The sequence below is a fragment of the Vigna umbellata genome, chromosome 6 (genome assembly GCF_029865625.1).
Source record: "Vigna umbellata cultivar VRB3 chromosome 6, Vumbellata_1.0, whole genome shotgun sequence".
In the NCBI taxonomy this organism is placed as follows: domain Eukaryota; kingdom Viridiplantae; phylum Streptophyta; class Magnoliopsida; order Fabales; family Fabaceae; genus Vigna; species Vigna umbellata.
This window is the reverse complement of record NC_142170.1, coordinates 32,726,352-32,732,393: the sequence shown is the minus strand read 5'-3', so window position 1 is coordinate 32,732,393 and position 6,042 is coordinate 32,726,352.

Genomic DNA, 6,042 nt, shown 5'->3' with positions numbered 1-6,042 from the left:
TATTTACTTCTAATTGACGTTATAACATAACCATTTTTGCATTTAACAGTAGATAGGTCAAGAGGGAAGTCCTACACCGAAGAAGACTCATTTATCTAAGGATGACCCTCTTGGTGCGTTAGGCGAGCTTGCTAAAATCATTTCAGATGTGTCGATGATTGTATACTAGGATTCTACTACATTTGGAAGAGAAGCTCAGATCCCATTGTAGTTGCATCATCAAGATGTTAGGGAGCTTGCGTCGGGTAGAGAAGAAATTAATATTACACTCATTCAGCTGTGGATGGTGTAAGTTTATGAAAACCTTTTTATAAAATTCTATTTTATCAACTTACTTATATCAGATTATTTCTTCATTTTAGGTATATGTTTGATGTTAGTAATAAGAAGGGCTTCAACGATGTATATGGGTTCATTGACCCCTCCATGACTCATGATAGAAATAAATTTGATGATATCCAAACATACATCACCACCTGCTTTGGAATGGGGAAGGAGATATATTTTATCCCTTATATACTTGGGTAAGTGAAGTTTGTTAACTTTAAAGTTTCATTTATTAATTTTGGTATATGACAATTAAGTTATTACCAATTTCAGGTGTCATTGGCAACTACTTGTGATCTCCATACCGGAGAACACTGCTGCCCGGTTTTGTTCATTGCAGAAGTCTCCTCCCGGCCTTCTTAGACATGTAGATTGGTAAGAATCTCAATGTTTCGACTTTTTTGTTATATAAATGTATGCTAAAGGAATTTTTTTTAATAGTTCCCTTGCAACACATATGATGTTATCTGGGAGATCTACTGCTACAGCTAAAAAGCTTGCATGGGTTGCCCTTAAGGTTTGGTATTTTACTCCATACTTTGTTACATTTGGTTCCATTCAAATGATGTTACTTAACATTTTATAATTATGATGATATATTGTAGTGTAATAGACAAATGGGGTCATATGAATGTGGTTACTACATTATGTTTTGGATGATGGCCATCATTCGTGCACATTACACCAGTGGATGGGAAATGGTAATATTTAGGTTTGAATTTTATTTTCTCTATAGTTTGGATTTCATATACACTAATTGAAATCATTGTGTTTTATGCAGAGATTTAATAGGACTGCTCCAATCCTAGAGAAGTCAATTCAACTTGTGAGGAAAACACTTGCTAAATATGTAATTCATTTATATAGTAGTATGTAGTATATATTAGGATATAGTAAGTTCTAAGTATATGTTCTAAGTTTATGTTTCTAGGTTGTTTTATGCTTTTCTACATTATTATAAGTTTAACTTTGTACATTGCATTGATTTATGCCTAAAACTTGATTTATGATTACATTGGATTGATTTATGCTTCTAAGAAGTTGATTTATGATTCCATTCAATATATTTATGTTTTAATATAATTTTCATTTAAAATATACGTTTCTGCATTATTCTGGATTGTTCTGGCTATAAAAATATATGCAGGTATGTTTCTGTAGTTGGGAATGTTGTAGAAACAGACCTCATTTAAAAAAAAACAAGGATATATGTCTCGGTCCACATCATAATCGAAGTAGAAAGACCCCTTGTGGCCTCAGTTATGGTCATACTCGAAGCAGAACGTCTTGCGGATGAGAAAACAAAAAGTCTACTGCCTCGGTTCATGGGAACCGAGACATAAAGTCCTATGAAAAAAAAAATAAAAAAAACCAAAAACTTTACTGCTTCGGGTAAGGCTGAACCAAGGCCAAATCCTCTCTATTTATGCCTCGGTTCTCAACCGAGGCCAAAAGTATTAGACTTTTTGCCTCGCCTGAATATGCCTCGGTTTAAAAATCGCTGCCTATAGGCAAAAATAACCGTTGTCATATCTCCTGACTGTACTAGTGTTACCCTATTTTAAATAATTTGAAACCCTAATTTTACTTTTCCAGCACCCACCCACGGAACTATCTTCCCCTTTCCCCAGTTCCGTTTCACCTCCCCACCTCCCGGACTTTCATTCCTTTTTGTTCCCAGTTTTTTTTTTGGTTTGAAAGCTTCCATTGCTGCCGTGGTGTGAAGGAGCGACCCGCCGTGGTGTGGAGGAACATCGAGAGTGTCCAGAGCATCAACCAGCGTGAGGAAGTATACATGAACGGAGGTGACATCCTTCAACGGATGTCCCCTAATAAAATAAACCCTAAAAGAAAAAACGTAACATTTAAACAGAGGTGACATCTTCAACGGATGTCAACATCCGTTGAAGGTAAAACGGATGTCGACATCTGTTTTCCCATAAACGGATGTTGACATCTATTTTCCCTAAAACGGATGTTGACATCCGTTGAAGGATGTCACCTCCGTTTAAAGGTTACGTTTTATATTTTAGGATTTTATTTCAAGGTTTATTCGAATATGCACTTGGAGGAAGCACGACACGCACTGCACCACTCCATGCACTGCACCACGAGAGCGACACTGCACCACGAGAGGGAGACTACTTGATAATTCTTTCCATCACCACCAACCTTTGCAACTTGTAGTATCTCACAACGACGAAAGAAAGAGAAGAAGAAATATAATGTTAAAATGAAAGAAAAGTATTTACTCATGTACGAGACTAGAATACGTTATTAGTGAAATATGTTGTGAATGAGTAAAATTAAAAAATAATAACCCTAAAAATAAAATTTTACCGAGGAGAAAAATAGTAAAAGGGAGGTGGAGGAGAAAAGGTGTGGTGGTGAAAGGAGCAACACACATTCACTGATTGCCAAAAGACTTGTTGGATTAACCGGTTGCAGTTACAAATCAGAATCTCTTTTGTTGAATGCACTACTATTTTGACAAACACGATTGTTGGATTGAACTGTTTAAAACATAAAAATATAATATTTTTAGTAATGAATTGTATAATTTGAAAGATTTATGGATTGTACAGTTAAAACTTAAAATGAAAAAAAAACTACTTTTATTTATTTTATGCTGTGATTGGTATTTCAAAATTATGGTGCAGAAAACAATAACAATTGTTCTTTTAGAATATTTTGTGGGTTAGAAAAGTCAAGCATGGCAATCACTTAACAAAAATGAAAATGGTCCAAAGAGCTCTTGATTGTCCTATTAGAATTGATTTTATGGGTTGGAAAATGACAGATGTTAGACATTGGAAAAGAAAGAAATGGAAACTGGTCACCTTAAGCTATTCATTATTGTATTCAATGCATTTAACCAATTACAAAAAGTAAGTAGATGAAGACACTTGAAGGGAACAAAATGAAATTGGTCCAACATTGTTGTATTCCTTCGTTTAAAAAAAAAAGTGAAAATGGTCCAAAATTTTTACACTATTGATTGTCTTATTCTAATACATTTTATGCGTTAGAAAATTAAGCGTGTTAGAAAACAAAACAGAAAATGAAAATAGTCCAATTACTTTAAGGTATTCATAGTCCTAATCAAATCCATTTTATAAGTTAGAAACTAATGCCTAATCCTCAAACACAGATCTATTATCAATATATTAATATTTGATCTCCCATTCTTTATCAATTTCATATATAAAGATTATAAGCAAATTCCCAGAATAAAAAAAAAAACTAAGGCTCTATATATTTTACAATATAAGGCGTAACCTTGATCAATTCCCAAAAGACACATATTCAATTCTATTGAATATTTAGGATTAAACTAAAATTAAGAATTTAGACATTGAAAATATTGAAAGAAAGTTGAAAAACAAATTGATATATTAAAAGAAAAATCAAGAAAAATAAAACAGATTAATCAGAATTTCAAAGAATAAAATAATTTAAAATTGATAGTCCTGTATATACTAAATCCTAATTTGAACAATTGATCGATTCAATCAATCCACTACATCAATTATACTATAATTTAATGACAACTCTAGGTGATTGTGACAATTTAGGTTATCACTTTAATTTCTTATTTTTATCAATTATTATTTTATTATTAATATTTTATTTTCTTACATTTTATGTTTTCTACAATTATTTTTCTAGTTCATTCATTACTTTGCAATTTAGGTTTCTAATTTTTAAACATATTATGTTTTAATCCATCTTCATCTTCAATATTTTCATTCACCTTATCGAAAGAAAATTCCAATTTTAGGAATTAAAATTTAAAAAAAGAAATAACATGTAAGCATTTCTAAAATTGTCTAACTAGAAACATGAAAACTTCTCATAACAAAGCACGGTATCAATAATTCTTTTACACCAACAAAAACCATTATATATATATATATATATATATATATATATATATATATATATATATCAATTTATTCATCGATGCATATTATGCTTGATAAGCAACAACAAATATATAAGACAAAAAACTGCATATCATAAGTAACTATCACTGTTGACACGATGTTTAGTTGTCTTCTCATTTTTTTCTAACTTATTTTTCAAGTTAGAAAAACTACGAAGATGTGGACTTACTTTACAAAATTTATATATATATATATATATATATATATATATATATATATATATATATATATATATATATTGAAATTAAGCGTGGTGTCAAATATATTTGATTATAATCCATGTATCTTGTAAGACCCTGGAAAAAGGAACACCGTAACTCATCTGTCAAATCACAATTAAGGCACCCAAACCCTGTTCAGATCACTTAAAAACGCACTCACAAAACTCTGACGCGCAACTGCCAAGTGTCAAAATTGGAATATTCTAAATTCAGTAGTGGAAGACAGGTGTCCGTATGAGAGAGTACGTCCGTTTGACCTTGGGAAGAAAACTGATTTTTCTGAAAACCTTCTTCCCACTCTCTGCATGCATCTTTCTTCCTTCTAAAAACTGACTTCTCATTTTCTCCACCTTCTCTCTAGAAAACCTCCATCTTCTTTCTACCGTAACTCATTTTTCTTTTCTCCGATCAACTTTCAGAGACCGTAGAAGAGATCCCGGCGTCCTAAGCTTTCCATTAAACCGAACAAGTTCGAGTTTGAAGCTGGTAAGTTTCTTCCCTTAGTCGTTCGTTCTTAGGTTTCATGCAAAACCAAGTTATGGTTGCATGCAGGGATGTAGTCTAAGTACTTCGATTTTCTTGTGGTTAAGTTTGATTTGGAAGAGTTAAGTGACCATTGAGGGTAGAAAAACGTTAGTTGGACGAGCCACAAATCTTACGTTTAGGAAAAGTTGCTCACAAATCCAGGTAAGGGAAGCTTATTTGATTTAATTCGTGTGTTGTGTTTGTATGAACGTTCGTTATTTGACTGCATGAGTATAATGCATGATGTTGATGTGATTGAATTTCATGAACGTTTGCTGAATTGGTTGGATATGAAAATTTATGATGGTGCTATGTTATGATACATGAATTGTATGAGATTTCAGTGATTTGATGATATAAGATATGAATTATTTGAATATGGTATGATGGAAGATGAGTGAGACTATATGTTAAAAATTGAAATTTGATAATATTGACTATGATAAGAAATTTCCCTTATGATTGTGTACGTACGTTACTGGACGGTCTTTGACCGTTCGGTTTTCCAGTGAAAATGATTTGGTAAAGGGATTCTTTCATTTGGAAAGAATCCTATTTGAGGACGAACGCCTCTTGTATTAGTGTTACGTTTGAGCGTTCGGCCGAATGTAGATACCCCGAGTGTTATGTGAGGAGTTGAGAAGCTTATAATTATACCTTTGGATACTTAGTCATTTCTAAATTCTCTATTCACCATCTCGTATTACCTTTATTTTCTAATTCTATTAAAAGTACAAATCTGCGATGGGTTTCGACCCAAAGCGTTCGTTATGAGTGGCGCTCGGTCTTATACCGAACGCTCGTTCTATTATTAAATTACCAAACGGTTGTAAATAGCGTTCGTCCAAACTTCAGTAAATTCGTGTACCGCGTACGGTCACTGACTGGTAGTCGGTTTCTATAAATAAATTGTTCTCGGTATGGTCGTCTATTCGTCTTGAGGTGTCTTTATTTATTTGGATTCGGCCTAGAGCCTTCCTACTCAACTTATTCTTTGAGTAATGATTCGATCTTCTTAGAAT